Below are 15,701 nucleotides of genomic sequence, written 5' to 3' on the forward strand. Positions count from 1 at the left end.
TCTGTTTGCTTTACTACTACTAATCCTGCCGGGGCGACCTAAAACAATGAGGCCAATCTCCCAAATTCCTCCAAGATGGCAAATTTCATGGTTTTTCTTTAGGATCTCAGCTTAAATGCCTTTTCATCAGGAAGCCTTTAAAAAAAAACAAAAAACAAACACCAATAAGTTAATTTGGCTGTATAGGGTCTTAGTTGCAACAGGCAGAATCTCTGTTGCAGCGCTTGGACTCTCCATGGGCTTAATTGTTTCATGGAATCTTACTTCCCTGATTAGGGATTGAACCCGTGTCCCTTGCATTGTGGATTCTTAACCACTGAACCACCAGGGAAGTCCCCAGGAAGTCTTTTCTGAAGAGACTGAAAGAGAGAGTGGAACAAACAGACCATTGGCAGGAAGAGAAATCCAGACAGCAAGGCTAACAAGGGACTGTCTGGCTGGGGCTGAGTGAGCCAGGAGAAGGAAGAGCTTAGTGAGCAGCCACAGACTGGGCCACACTGGGCCCCTGGACCATGGGGAGGACATCAGGTTTTATCCTAAGTGCTGTTAGGATTTGTTGGTGGCTTTTGAGTGAGAAAGTGACATGATCTGGCTGCCATGTGGAGAGAGGTGCCCCTTCGGCACACATCCCTCACTCCTCAGAGCTGTTTTCTCTGAATCCTATTTCATTGTCTTTGTCTAGCCACTGTATGTTTTCTGCCTTGGACTCTGGGAGATTTCTTCTGCTCATTACTTCCTGCCTAGAAGCAAAGCTTTTGGACAGAATCCTCCCTCCCACTTGCTTAGATCAGCATCATTTGTCCATGTGTTTGTTCCTCGTAGTTCAAATCTGTACTCTGCAGCAGTCGGACTATGTCTTATTCCTTTGTGATACATATACAAATACAGTGTGTGACACACAATTGATTCTTATTTAGCTCATTGTTCAGGATGAACAAGTGAGTTTTAGGTAAAGCAAAAGAAAAAGTCAAGAAGGTCATCCTACTCACAGGATGGATTCCAAGATCTAACAATACTTTAAGGTGATCTAATTTGGATCATCTGTGCCTAGCTTCCCCTCCACTGGGAAACTGTTCAATTGTTCTTGCAAGTGCATCTGTTGCCTCTAAGAAATCCCATGAGACAGGAAGGGCAGACCTCTACCTACTTTGTAGATGCAGACGGAGACCCAGGGAGGTTAAAGGTCAGGGCCACAGCCAGATGGCTAGTGGAACCGGGCTTAGCTTAGTCCAGCCCAGTACAGATTTACTGATACCTCTCATGGTTCAGGGTCTGAGTTTTCACATAGAGAAGTAAGGGGTCCTTGCCCTCAGGGGCTCACAGTCTTACAGCGGAGACTGATACTTGAACCCAGCATTTGCTCTCAGTGGGGAAATCCCTGACACACTTTTCTGATCCCATGAGCTGCCTCTGACCTGATTCAAGCAGTAAAAACAGTGTCAGGCCAGACCTGCTGCTGCTGCTAAGTCGCTTCAGTCGTGTCCGACTCTGTGTGACCCCATAGACGGCAGCCCACCAGGCTCCCCCGTCCCTGGGGTTCTCCAGGCAAGAACACTGGAGTGGGTTGCCATTTCCTTCTCCAATGCATGAAAGTGAAAAGTGAAAGTGAAGTCGCTCAGTCGTGTCCGACTCTTAGCTACCTCATGAACTGCAGCCCACCAGGCTCCTCTGTCCATGGGATTTTCCAGGCAAGAGTACTGGAGTGGGTTGCCATTGCCTTCTCCAGTGGACCCCAAACCTGATGGATCTTTGGAAACATCTGGACAGCTTTTAAAAAACACAGCTTCTAATTTACGGGTCTAAAATGGAGCCCAGGAACCTGTGCTATTGAAAACCAGATAATAGGGGACTGCCCTGGTGGTCCAGTGGCTAAGACTCTGCGTTCCCAAAGCAGGGACCCCAGGTTTCCATCCCTGGTCAGGGAAGTAGATCCTGGATGCCGCAACTAAAGATCCTGCGTGACTCAAAAGACCGGGCACAGCCAAATAAATAAACGTTAGTGCCATTCAGTCGCTCAGTTGTGTCGGACTCTTTGGGACCCCACGAACTGCAGCATGCCAGGCTTCCCTGCCCTTCACTATTTTGAGGAGTTTGCTCAAACGCATGTACATTGAGTCAGTGGAAAAAAGAAAACAGGTCCTACTGATGGGCAGGCAGGTTTGAGGCCCTGTGGTGTAGTGGGTTTGGTTTCAGGACAACAATCATCAACACCCCCAGGTGTTCCGAGGGGGAAGAAGGTACATTTCCCACGGCCTCAGCTTGCTAAACCTCCCCGGGGACTTCTCTTCCCCGGACCGCCCCAGCCGTGGGATGCTCCTGCCGGCTCCCTCAGATGTCCCCTCCTCTGCTCTCTCGGGCCCCACTTACATGCTTTCCTCATGTTACTGGTCACACCCACTAGTCTTAGGCTTCTCCCCCAGGTTTCAAGCAATGAAGTGCTTTTGGGGAGCCGTTCTAAGGATAGAGTCACGCCCCTTCTTGGGTGACAGCAGGTTCTAATCATTTTCTCCTCTGAATATCCACCACCCCTCTGTCTGGGGTTTCAAGAGGCTTCGGCTGTTAGGATGTTTGTGAACAAGTCTCTTCTCCCGTGGAGCCAGTAAACGCCTGGAAGGCACATCAGTTGGGGGTTTATGTTTGGACCCTTTACCTCCTTCAAGTCTTGGTTCCAGTGTTACCTTCCCAGAGAGGCTTTCCCTGACCACCTGCTTAAACCTCACCCCTGCCTCCTACACACTCCATCCCCCTGACTCTGCCCAAATTCCCCCAGGGCACCTACCACCTTCAATGTCATTACATCACTTGTTTATTCTGTTCCTCCTCTCTTTCCTGACAATCGGGGATAAGCTCCCAGGAGGCTTCCTAGCTCCTCTGTCTGGGGATGTAAACCTAGCACCAGCGCAGTACCTCACCCCAAGTAGGTGCTGCAGGAAGACGTGTTGGATGAATGGATCCTGAGTAGTCCCTAGCATGCAGTGGTGCTCTCTAAATGCTGTGTGGTTGGTTGGTTGGCTGATAAAGCCAGCCAAGTTAATAGAACAAATCCATCTCCTCTTCTGGAAGAGGCCCTGGACAGACAGCCGAGGCTGGCAGACACTCATTTCTCAAGGCTGATAGAGGGAGCCTTGTTGAGATTGTCGCAGCCTTCCCAACTGGACTGAAAAATGCCTTTGGAATCAGATGCTGGGGAGCAAGACTCCAGCTCCAAGACTTCCCAAGGAGCTGGAGTCAGAGCTGGCTCCCCAGCCCGTTCATCAGCCTCGGCGCACAGAGGAGAGGCCTTCGGCTGCCAAAGACTTTGTTTTATTGTCACTGCAGTTGGCTCCTGTCTGCGTGGGAGCTGCCAGGGCAGCAGCCATCAAGCCCGGGACGCCGGGCTGGGGTAATAATAGCAATTCCATAATTCTTGCTCGCTCCGCAGCTGAAAGGAGGGATGGCTGGAAGTGGCTGGGAAAACAGGAGCCCAGCAGCAGCAGCAGGAAGGGAAGCTGGTACAGGCTGTTCCTCTCCCTTGCAGACCTGGCCTTGGGACGTGGCTCACGGACCTGCTTCCAGCTCACTCTCAGTTCAGTTTTTCCAAAGCTTGTCACAGAAAGAGGGCTGGGATATTATTCTTAAGTCTTGGGGACAGTGGTGGGCTCTCAGGCAGGAAATTCTAATATCATCTTGCAGACCCCATCGCAGACAGCCTGCATCCCAGGCAAGAGGGTTTGCTGCTGAGGATGCATCTGAAACCCTACTTCTCTTACATGTCCCTTTTGGCCATTGCTCTGAGAAATTCCCCCAGAACATTTCTTGCCACCCCTGGGCTCTGAGGCTCCCACATGTGTCTAAGATACCCCTGGGGTCTAGCTTTGGAGTTGGCAGGCCTATTACACCTCCTGGCTATCTGGGAGTTGCTGAGCTGTTACTCTAGCTCCTGGTTTAGGAAGAGGAAGTAATGTCCTAAAACCTGTCTTGTCAAAAAGCCTCCCTGAGGCACCTGCAGCTAAAGCCAGAATTGAGAGCCCAGAAGATTTTCCAGCTAAAGTGTCCATCCCAGGTGCTGGACAGGAAGGCGCAGATGAGTGAAAACAGGTCTGCAGAGAACGAAACAGGTGGCTTGAGTGAATATCAGTTATGTCACTGTAGCCCTGCAAGCCCACATCTAAGGTGGAATAACATTCCAGGTCACTTCCTCAGCTTCTATGGGACAGAGAGACTGTCCTCCTATGCGAAGGGGGCAGATTTTTGTGACAAACATGTTTTTAATAGTTTATCACACAAGTGTGCACCCCTCACACTGTGGCTTAATTTTTCCTATGTCTTTGATACATCTTTTAGCTTCTCTTTTAATTTAAGCATTCCTCCCTGGTGCCCTCTTTTCCCTTGTCATGTATTTGTTGAAGAACCACGGTCATTTGCCCTGTAGGGCTTCCCACAGCCTGGATCTTTTTTTTAATATTAACTTTTATTAGGATATAGTTGATTTATAATGTTGTGTTAGTTTCTGCTGTACAGCAAAGTGAACCAGTTATATATATATATGCACATATACACACATATCCATTCTTTTTAAAAGTCTTTTCCCATATAGATCTTTACAGACTATTGGGTAGAGTTTTCTGTGCTATGCGGTAGGTTCTTATTGGTTACCTGTTTTATATATGGTAGTGTGTATCTGCTAATCCCAATCACCCAATTAATCCCTCCCCCTCCCCCTTTGGCACCATCAATTTATTGTCTATATCCATGACTGTATTTCTGTTTTGCAAATTAGCTCATTTGTACGATTCTTTAGATTCCACATGTAAATGATACCATATTGTATTTGTCTCTCTCTGTCTGACTTCACTCAGTATGACAATCTCTAGGCCCACTCATGTTGCTGCAAATGGCATTAATTTGTTCTTTTTTATGCCTGAGTCTTCTTGATTGCATCCTCATGGTGTCATTTAGCCTGTCCCTCCACCCTGTCTATTTCTGCCAAATTAGTAATTGGACCTAGAGGTTTGATCACATTCAGTTTTGGTTTTTCTCCCTAGAGGAGAGGTGGCTGTATGCTCTTTCATCAGAAGCCTCACCATATCTGGTTGTCTCTTTTTTGTGATGTTAGTAGCTGTGGATCCTCAATGCCTAGATTGATTTATCCATTCATGCTTTGTTCTGATGTCTCCAGGCTCTGCTCCATGGCCTTGCATCTGCCTCTGTCTCTATGCTCCGCTCTCTGGAGTGACATGACTTTTCCTGATCTCCCTAAGCAACACCCTCTCAGCCTACATGTCCAATCTCAGTCTCCTGTCCAGGAGACCGAGTTCAGGTCAGAAAAAGTTTGAGAAGTGAAACTTTCCTAAGGGAGAAGGAAGGAAGGCAACTCTATGAGGAGAAGATGCTGCTTAGACTAGCAGACATCCTCTCGTCACCACTTAGATGGGATCTGAGGTCAAGCTCTTAGAATCTTTTCTTGACTTTTGACCATGTTTGGGTATGTGCAGAATTCTTGCCTGATAGACTTGAACTCTTATGGAAAGGAAGGCTCTTGTCCAAACTCATCTCACTAGCTTGCAGATTTGCCTATGAGTCCCCTCTGCATGGATCTGGTCATAACTAATAAAGATGGTCAGGGAGACCATCCTGAGCTTACAGGAAGGAACACTGTAGGACAGCTGGGATGCTGCATAAAGATGCTATTGTGGGATGCTGCATAAAGATGTTGTTATTGTGGCCGCTAAATTCTGCATCTTCATAGTTGCTAACAGAGACTACCATGTGTTCAGCAAAACATTTTCTTTGTCTCCTGGCCACAGGAGGCCTTGTTCTTCCAGCCTCTTTTGAGTTAAGTGTGTCCCTGTGACTGAGTTCTGGCCAATGGAATATGGCTAAATCATATCGCTCAGGTCTGGCCCCTAAATGTCACTGTGATTCCATAACCTTCGTTTCTTATCTGCTTGCTGGCTGGAAAGTGCCCAGCAGAGGACTTAGTCCTAAGAGTATGGCAGAGACACAAGGTGGCAGGACCTTGGGGTACTGGATGGCTGTGTAGAAGGCTGCCCACTGGCTAGGAGCATTTGCACTGGACTTTGTGGGAGAGAGAAATGACCTTTTATCTACTTATATTGATTATTTGCTGCATCAGGCCTTAGTTCTGGCACATGGAATTGTCACTGCAGCATGTGGAATCTTTTTTATAGTTGCAGTGTGTGGGATCTAGTTCTTCAACCAGGGATCGAACCGGTGCCTCCTGCATTGGGAGTGCGGAGTCTTAGCCATTGCACCACCAGGGAAATTTCTGAAATGACCTTTTATTGAGTTAAGCAATTTTAATTTGGGGGGTCGTTTGTTACAGCAACTAGTGTTATTTACCCTGACTTATATAAACCCTTCGGGGAGTGAGGAATTGGCTCATGATGAAAGTGGAAGAAAAGAAAGAAAACCCTACAGAAGTTCTTCAAGGGAGAATGATTGGAGCTTGACCGCTTCTAAGTGAGTTCCGTGTAGTCTTCCATGTAGGAAGACCATATGACGTCTTCCTCATATGGTACTGCCCCTGCCCCAAAGGAATCACTTCTGAAAGCCATGGCTCTCTGAGTTATCTGAGCACCCCTCATGTGTGAGGTGCTCTTTTGATAGAAGAGGTAATGAATCACTAACTGGATAATGTCAGGGCTCCTTCTGAGGCTGAAGAGATGTTTATAAAGAGGGCAGAGTAATAGAATCACAGCTTCTCTATCCTGGGAGTGGCTAGGAAATGGGGACCCTAAGTCACTGATGGGACAGAATTTGGCACACATAATGGGCAGGAAGTTATTACATTAAGAGCTGTGACAAAGATGGAAATAATGCTAAGATTTGAGAAGGACCTGATAGAATGTATCACAGGGTCTTCTCTGATGGTCCAGTGGTTAAGACTCCATGCTTCCAGTGCAGGGGACCTGGGTTTGATCCCTAGTCAGAGAACTATATCTCACATGCTGCAACTAAAAAGATCCCACATGCTGCACCCAAGAACCTGGTGTGATCAAATAAATTTTAAAAAGAGAGAAATCATTACAGATCTGAAGTCCCAGTCTCACTATCTGACTCTGTATGTTCATTCATCTGTGCCTTGGGCTGAGAACACTCGATCCCACACAAGAGGTGATCATAGGATGTCTGCTACTCTGGGTACCATCTTCTCATGGAGTTGTCTTTCTTCCTTCTTCCTTGGGAGAGCTTCATTTCTCAGACTCCTACTAAGACCCTCTCACCTTTCCAATGATATTTCAGCCTTTGGAGGACAGATGGATACTCTGGTTTTGGCCTTATTTAATCATCTTTACCCTTCAGACTTTCAACCATTTGATGATTTACAATCAGGAGAGACCAGCATTTTAGGTTACTGCTTTGAATAGTTCCTGCTGCTTTTTGTTATACACACATACATGCACACACACAGAGGTGTTCATCCTCTAAAATATTTCGATATAGTAGTTAAGAGAGAGTCCTCTGATTTGCAATAACTACTCAATGGAAGAAGAAATAGTGTTTTCAACAAATGATGCTGAGACAACTGGATACTTACATGCAAAAGAATAAATTTGGACCTCTAGCTCATGCCATATCAAGACCTAAATACATACAAAACCTAAAACTTTTAAACTCTTTAAACAAAACCAAAAGGCAAATCTTGATGTGCTTGGGTTGGGCAAAGCCTTCTTAGATACTATATCAAATGCACAAGCAACAAAAGAAAATAATAGATAAATTGGACTTTCTGAAATCTAAAACTTTTGTGCTTCAAAGCACAGCACCAAGAAAGTAAGGAGAAAACCTACAGAAGAGAAAATATTTTCAAATCATTTATCTGATAAGGGACTTGTATCCACAGAATGTATAAAGAACTCTTACAGCTCAACCCATTTTTTAAATGAGCAAAGCATTTGAATAGACATTTCCCCAAGGAAAAAATATATATACATGATCAATAAGCACATGAAAAGATGCTCAACATCATTAGTCTTTAGGGAAATGCAAACCAAAACCATAGTAAGGTGCCATTTCACATCTGCTATGATGGCTATAATCAAAACAGTGGAAAATAATAAGTGTTAGTGAGGATATGTAGAAATTGTAATCATCATGCATAGCTAGCTAAATGGTTAAAAACTGTAAAATGGTACAGATACTTTGGAATTTGCAGTTCCTAAAAACAAACAAACAAAAACAAACCACCAGCACAGTTAACACATGACCCTATGGTTCCATTCCGAGGTATACCCAAGAGGAAAGAAAGCGTATGTCCACACAAAAACCTGTACACAAATGTCGATAGCAATACTATCTGTATCAGCCTCCAAATGGAACCCCAAGTCCATCAACTGGCGAATGGACAAACAAAAGCAGTGTATCTATACAATGGAACATTACTTGGTCATGAAAAAGGAATGGGGGCACTGATATATGCTAAAACATGCATGCATTCTGAAAACATGCTAAGAGAAAAAAGCCAGTCATCAAAGGTCATATTTCATGATTTCATTTATATAAAATGTACAGAACAGGTAAATCCATTGAGACATAGTATAGATTAATAGAGCCTGAGGGGCTAGGAGATGGAAGAAATTAGGAACCATCTGCTAATGAATACAGGGTTTCTTTGGGGGTGACAAAAATGTTCTGGAATTAGATAGTGATGATAGTCACACAACTCTGTAAATGTACCTGAAAAACACTGAATTATACACTATAAGAGGGTTAATTGTACAGCATATGAATTGCATTTCTTTAAAGCTATTTGGAAAAGAGAGAGGGGAGAAGTCTTTGGAGCCAGACTGCTTGAGTTCAAACCCTCGTTCCTCTGATCACTCCCTGATGAATGATCATTTATCCCTGCTGTGCTTCACTTTCCTCCTGTGTAAAATGAAAATAATAGCAATACCAGCCTCATAGCATTGTGAGGGTTACATGAATTAATGGAGCAACTCCTGGCACAGAGCAAGCACTCCATAAAGTGTTAACTGCTATTATCATTATTGCTATTTTATTATTATTATTTTTGGGCCACACCATGCAGCATCTGGGATCTTAGTTCCTTGACCAGGGATTGAATCTGTGCCCCCTGCCATGGAAGTGCAGAGTCTTAACCACGGGGCAGCCAAGGAAGTCAATGTTGTTTTTATTATTAATGACCTATGCCCTTATGTACAATGATGCTGGTCATTTGTACATAAATCAAGAGCCAAAGAAGACTTGTGAGCAGGGAAGGCTTGGTTCAGAGAGATGTCCACAAGCAGAACCAAGGCTTGGAGATCTGAGTAGCTCCCATGTTGAAAGAACCACTCATGAAACTCGTAGAGCACTTAGCACATCCAAATACACATAAATACAGAGTCTGGCTCCAGATTTTTGGCTGGAGTCCATTGAGAGTTATGAATCCCTCTTTGAACAATGGCAGCTATTATTAAAATCTAGAGGCTTTGAATTGGATGCTTTCTCCAGCCCAGACACTGATTCAGAGCTGCAGCATTCTAAATGGCGAGGCTAGAAATTGATGCTGCTTTTGAGCTGATTTATGGAGAGGTTTCTTGATCTGGGTCAAGTTCCTGCAACATTTGGAAAGTGACGACTATAGCATCATTATTTCCCCCAAATGACCAAAATTACAGCCGGTAACTTGAGGCCAGTAAATTTCCCTGCAGCAGATGTTAAACTCTTTTAAAAAGATGATTAACAATGGGAGACTTGGGCTGTATGGCAGAGCAACCAATGGGGTGGTGTGGCTGAAGTCGACGTGTGAGGTAAGAGGCACATCCAGACCCCCGTGGCGTGGTGGGGAGCCCAGGCTGGAGGCTGTAAGAGCCCACAGGTCGTGATGTAAATCAAGCCTGTGGTCCTGGGTGGCTGGACATGTGGTGCTGTGACAAGAGACCTAGGCTGGCTGTTGGGAGACCCCGGGCTCGAGGCTTCCTTCTGCCAGCAGTGTGACTCAGGGCTAACTATTTCCCTGCTCTGGGATAGAGTTTCCCCTTGCTTTAAAATGAGAAGGGACCACATTCAGTGATCTCTAAGGTATTTCGTGAGTTTAGACTGATTTGTTTGATTACTTAAGAAGAAAGCAAATAAATCATTTGTTAGCTGCTTAAGAATCTGTGCTTTTTTTAGATGACATGACTGCAAAAGAACCAAATGAGTTAGTTGTACAATTATGATGATGCTTGTTTCACATCACCACTGCCAGAAAGTATGGGAGTGAAAGTATGAGTGTACTCATATGTATACTCAGGAAGTATGAGTATACTCACTCGTACCACCAGTGAGTATGCCAGAAAGCATAGGGACGGGTTCCCCTGGTGGTCCCATAGTGAAGAATCTGCCTGCCAGTGCAGGGGACACGGGTTCGATCCCTGGTCCGGGAAGATCCACATAATATGGAGCAACTAAGCCCATGTACCACAACTACAGAAGTCCCTGCACGGAGAGCTCCACAACAAGAGAAGTCCACTTACTTCAACTAGAGAAAGCCCCTGTTCACTGCAATGAGAGAAAGCCTGTCTGCAGCAACGAAGACCCAGCACAGCCCCCAAACAAATAAATTTTTTAAAAAGGCATAAGGATGGATCCAAAGAGGTTACCCTGGGATACCCAAACCAGGTTTCTGGGTTCAGACACAAATGTTTGCTGCCTGAGGACAAGGCTCCATCCAAGTCTCCTTGAGAAATGTTATGTAGCTTTTACTCATCTTTCCAGTAGATAAGTTCTCTACCTGTTCATCTCTCCTCCCCTTTCCTGAAGGTTCGTCATCTACCCAGGAGATTTGTGGATCAACTACTTGATATGTAAACCCATGCATATACACATTTGTTGGGGAGAGTTGAGTGGTCTTCTAATGAAATTCTCCAATGAGGGCATCTTGAGACCCCCTTCTTCAGCATTCCAAGCTCTCTAACCATGCTCCCAGCTTGAGTCCACCGGGGAATGAAAAGGAATTAACCCAATGGATAGGATCATTGAGACCCTTTAGAAAAGTTCCAGAGGGTCTTTGCTTTTTTATTCCTTTGTCTCTTCCCCCAGCACTAAGGGGGAAATGGCCCAGATCCTATACCTCATAGCATTTCAGCCACAGGGCTCTGGGGAGTAGATTTGAGTTGGTCCAAACTCCTACTTAAGCGTTAAGGAAAGGGCTTTGTTTGACTGAAGCTTCTGAAAAGCAAAAACACTTTTTTTTTTTTTTTTCAATCTTAGGACGGAAAATCCCAACAGAATTTATCAGCCCTGTCCCTGTCTCATAAGAGGACTTCTATAGAGAGGCAGCTTCAGAAGCAGCAAGGTCTTAGGCAGAAATCAGGTAGAATGCCACTGTCTCTTTCTGAAATTCATCTCTTGTCGATTTTTCATATAACCTAGTCCAACAAATGTCTGCTTTGTCATCATCAACTCCTTCTTGACATTTTTGTAAATGGTAAAACTTTATGATAATCGTTAGTCACTAGACACATGGAGTTCACTTTTTCTGTGGATCCTTGCTGCCTCCAAAGGGCTACATCTGCAGTTGCTTTAGCTTTGCCCTGGGTTTGCTTTCGCGTCTGACTAGAGTAACTCTGGGGGTGTGAAGTAAAGAGAGAGAGGGCGGAGCTCTGCTGAGTCCTGATTGGCTGAAACCTGGCTGCGCTTTGGAGGGCAAATGTCCATCAGCCTCACATTCAAGGCAGCTCATTGTGGGGTGACAGCTCCAGAAGGGAAATAAAGCTGTGCTTAATTTATCTTTTACATAGCGTAAAGAAGCTCTTAAAACTGTTCTAAGCACAGAGCCAAAAATGTCTGGTTCAATAGATTCTGCACTTGTTCATTCCGTAAAACACAATGGCTCTTCTTAAAAGAAGACAAAAATATAAAGGATACCTAGATCGTGCAGTCCGTGCAAACTGCCCTTTGTGAATGGCGTGGAGGATGATGCCCGCGAAGGGTGGACGCTCCCAATTCCTGTGCTGGTAGAGCTGGGACCGGGTTTACTAAGGCCTGAGGTCTGCAGTTGCCTTGCACACCTTACAAAGAGTATAGCCTCTGATAGTGAATACAGCTGAGTCTTTATTGAATGACTGAGTTACTTAGAGATAGAATTATGAACATAAATAATCCCTTAAAGGAATTATTGAATTTGGGCTGAAGGTGAACTGACCCCAGGGTTTATTCTGGAAGCTGAGCTTTTAAAGAAAATGCAGACCATTTCTCTGGAGAGTGGAGATGTCTATCATCTTGATTTCTGGCTACTTGAGGGTTTTATTACATTGAAGAGTTGGAATGGGTGGGAATGGGTGGTTGTAGAACTAGAAACACAGGCAAAAGTCAGGTGTAGACATAACTAAGAGTAGCCTTGAAGATGTATGATAGGGGATTTCTCTTGAGCTCCAGTGGTTAAGACTTTGCCTTCGAATGCAGGGAACTAAGATCTCACATGCCCTGTGGCCCAAAAACCAAAACATAAAGCAGAAACAATATTGTAACAAATTCAATAAAGACTTAAAAATAAATGAGAAGAGTGTTAGAATTATAGATTAATTTGCAGGGTAGGCTTACCATAATAACATAAACAATAAAACAAACAAAAAAAGATGTATGATAAACGCAGCCTCCTCTGGCATGGCCCTCTCCCTGCCACCCCATCCTTGGTTGCACTGGGGGGATGTAACATTCAGAAGAATTTACCAGCTGAATATACCACAGCGCCTACCCGAACCCCAAATACAGAAGAGAACTTCCTTCAGAGAAACTAAACAGGAAAGTGCCTCATATCCCATTAGGGTCCTATGTTTCTGAGACAGTTTCTGCATCTTGTTTTTTCTTTCCTTCTGGAACTCTGATTAGAAATGTTAGTCCTCTTTATTCTTTTGTTGTTGTTGCCCTGTGAGGCATGTGGGATCCTAGTTCCTTGACCAGGGATGGAACCACGTCCCTGTGTATTGGAAGCATGGAGTCTCCCAATACAGGGACCGCTAGGAAAGTCCCAGCCCTCTTCATTCTATCCTCCATGTCTCTTAATGTGCGCAAAGGTGATCCTCTGCTCTAGACTCCTACGCAACTTCTACTTTATGCTATGAAGTGGGGTACAGACATCATTTCTTCTGCCATTGCACGTTTTAGTCTTGACTCCCTAACTTGACTGCAAATCCCTTGAGGACAGAAAACCCGTCTTATGTGCCATTTGTATTCCCATAGCGTTTGGCTCAGTGCTTGATACAGTAAGTGCTCAATAAATGCCTTGTTGATACAGGCCCATTTGTTCATGCTCCCCAGCTGTCCCTAGCCTGGGCTGACGCACGTGACCTCATGGGATCCAGATGGGAGCACTGGATCACGGCACACCCATCCTTTCTCCATCAGCCCTTGAAGGGTACAGTACTCTGCTCCACTGGCCTCAACTGACTTCATTTTGTTTTTTTTTAATATTTATTTGGCTGCGCCGGGTCTTAGTTGTGAGACACGGGATATTCGATCTTTGTTGCAGCACGTGGGGCGTTTGGTTGTGGCATGTGAACTCCTAGTTGCAGCATGAGAGTTCTAGTGTTCCTGACCAGGAATCCAACCTGGGCCCCTGCATTGGGAGCATGGAGTCAGCCACTGGACCACCGGGGAAGTCCCAGCTGACTTCCTTTGGCTTGCACCTTTACCTGCACAATCTTTCCAGCCCAGGGAACTTACCTCATGGGAACTCAACCTCTTGTCTCCTCAAGCCAGCTCTGTTTGGCTGCCACCCAGAGTCTTAGAAATACGATCCCCAGGGCACACCTTAAAACTGTGAACAGCTGAGGCCTACTTCTGAACATCAAGTTAGAGTTTGACATGTGACTCTACTGGCTGTGAGACCCTGGGCTCAGAGCCTTAGTTTCCTTATCTGTAAAACAGGAATGATGTGGCGAAAAATAATAGAGGTAATGAAGATGAAAGTCCTTGTCAAATGTTGGGTACAATTATTGTCTGCAAAGCAACATTAAGTGATGGCTGTAACCATTAGACACAGGAAACAGAAACTAGTCTGTACCGCAGCTTTGGAAAAATAGAGTTAAACTGTATTGTTCAGTCTGTCTTTTAAGATTAGATAGAGTTTAAAAAACTCTATCAATCTGACTTTGATCAAAAAGTGCTGAAAGGAGAAAAACCAGATTTTTTTCTGAGCTGCAAAATAAAAATTTTTAAAAAGAGAATTGAGTGGTCTATTTAAAACTGAGCACCTTGAACCTATTTGAAGCCCCATGTTCCCTTTAAATCACGTTGCTCCCGAGTTAATAGGTAAGATTACAGTCAGGAAGAATAGAGTAACAGGAAATAAGGGAGAGGATTTAAAACATAAAAAGTGTCAGGCTTCAGAACTTCAAGAATGCTGAATTCCATCTCAGGTCCCAGCATCCTGCCCACTAAGCCTTTGGTGAGGCCACTGCCTTTGCGAGGATCATCTTCTCTCACAGGCTTGAAATCAAAGCCACATGCAGACCTTGTTGCTCCACCTCGTGCCCTCCTCCAGCTCTGCAAGCCAGTTCCCACTCTCCTTGGGGGCGGGGACACCCGAATCTCAAAGCTTTTATAAGAAACAAGTTCATCCTTGGACACTTAGACACTCTTATGGGAGCAGAGATAGAAAGAGCGAGGACACTACAATGGATGCCCTTTGCCTTTTTTTTTTTTTTTTAATGAGTCTTTGTTACAGACTTACGCTCATTTTTTCCCAACAAACTAGTGCTCTGGGAACTGAATAGGAGAGATTAAATTCCCATTTTACAGATGAGGACACAGAGACTTGCTGAGTCCCAGTGCTGGTAAGTAACTGATGTGGCATGATAGCTCAGGTTTCCATCTCTTACTCTCCTGGGATTATTTGGAGTGCAGTTGCAGCACCACCACCCATGAAAAAATGATCCTAAGAGCAAGGAGATCCAACCAGTCCATTCTGAAGGAGATCAGCCCTGGGTATTCTTTGGAAGGAATGATGCTAAAGCTGAAACTCCAGTACTTTGGCCACCTCATGCGAAGACTTGACTCATTGGAAAAGACTCTGATGCTGGAAGGGATTGGGGGCAGGAGGAGAAGGGGACGACAGAGGATGAGATGGCTGGATGGCATCACTGACTCGATGGACGTGAGTCTGAGTGAACTCCGGGAGTTGGTGATGGACAGGGAGGCCTGGCGTGCTGCGATTCATGGGGTCTCAAAGAGTTGGACAGGACTGAGCGACTGATCTGATCTGATAAGAGAAGCAGCTGCAAATCCCATTTCATTGATAGGAACACTGAGGCCCAGGACTCCCTTGGTGGTCCAGTGGTTAAGACTCTGCTCTTCCAAAGCAGGGGGCCTGGGTTCGATCCCTGGGCAGGGGACTAGAATCCATATTCCGCAACTAAGAGTTTGCAGGCCCCACAACTAAGACCTGGTGCAGCAGAATAGATAAATAAATAAATATTTTTAAAAATGCCTGTAAGAGAACCACATGTATATTCCATTTCACTGATAGGAACTGAGGCCTAAGCACTTACTCACAGACCCACCCACGGAGCGTCATTTTCAAATCTGGATTTTGTGACTTTTTTTCCACCCTCGAAATGGATTTAATGTTATGGATACCAATTCTTCTATAAAGTAGAAACCCATGCTTGATATTTCTGTTAACTAGAAGAGTTAATTAGCAACTGAAATTGTAGCTTTCAGTCACCGAGTTCTCCCCATTCTACAAAGCCCTTTCGAATCCTTTGTCTTAT

The 15,701-nt window shown here is 44.9% G+C and overlaps 2 non-coding genes across 2 annotated transcripts; both read left to right on the plus strand.

The window, feature by feature from the left end:
- Positions 1–6,863: 6,863 nt before the first annotated feature.
- Positions 6,864–6,936, plus strand: TRNAW-CCA (transfer RNA tryptophan (anticodon CCA)). Its single transcript has one exon. It is a non-coding gene; the product is annotated as a tRNA-Trp (tRNA).
- Positions 6,937–15,250: 8,314 nt separating this feature from the next.
- TRNAG-UCC (transfer RNA glycine (anticodon UCC)) lies at positions 15,251–15,323 on the plus strand. Its single transcript has one exon. It is a non-coding gene; the product is annotated as a tRNA-Gly (tRNA).
- The last annotated feature ends 378 nt before the right edge of the window (positions 15,324–15,701 follow it).

This window comes from Bos indicus, chromosome 23 (assembly GCF_029378745.1).
Source record: "Bos indicus isolate NIAB-ARS_2022 breed Sahiwal x Tharparkar chromosome 23, NIAB-ARS_B.indTharparkar_mat_pri_1.0, whole genome shotgun sequence".
Classification (NCBI taxonomy): Eukaryota; Metazoa; Chordata; class Mammalia; order Artiodactyla; family Bovidae; genus Bos; species Bos indicus.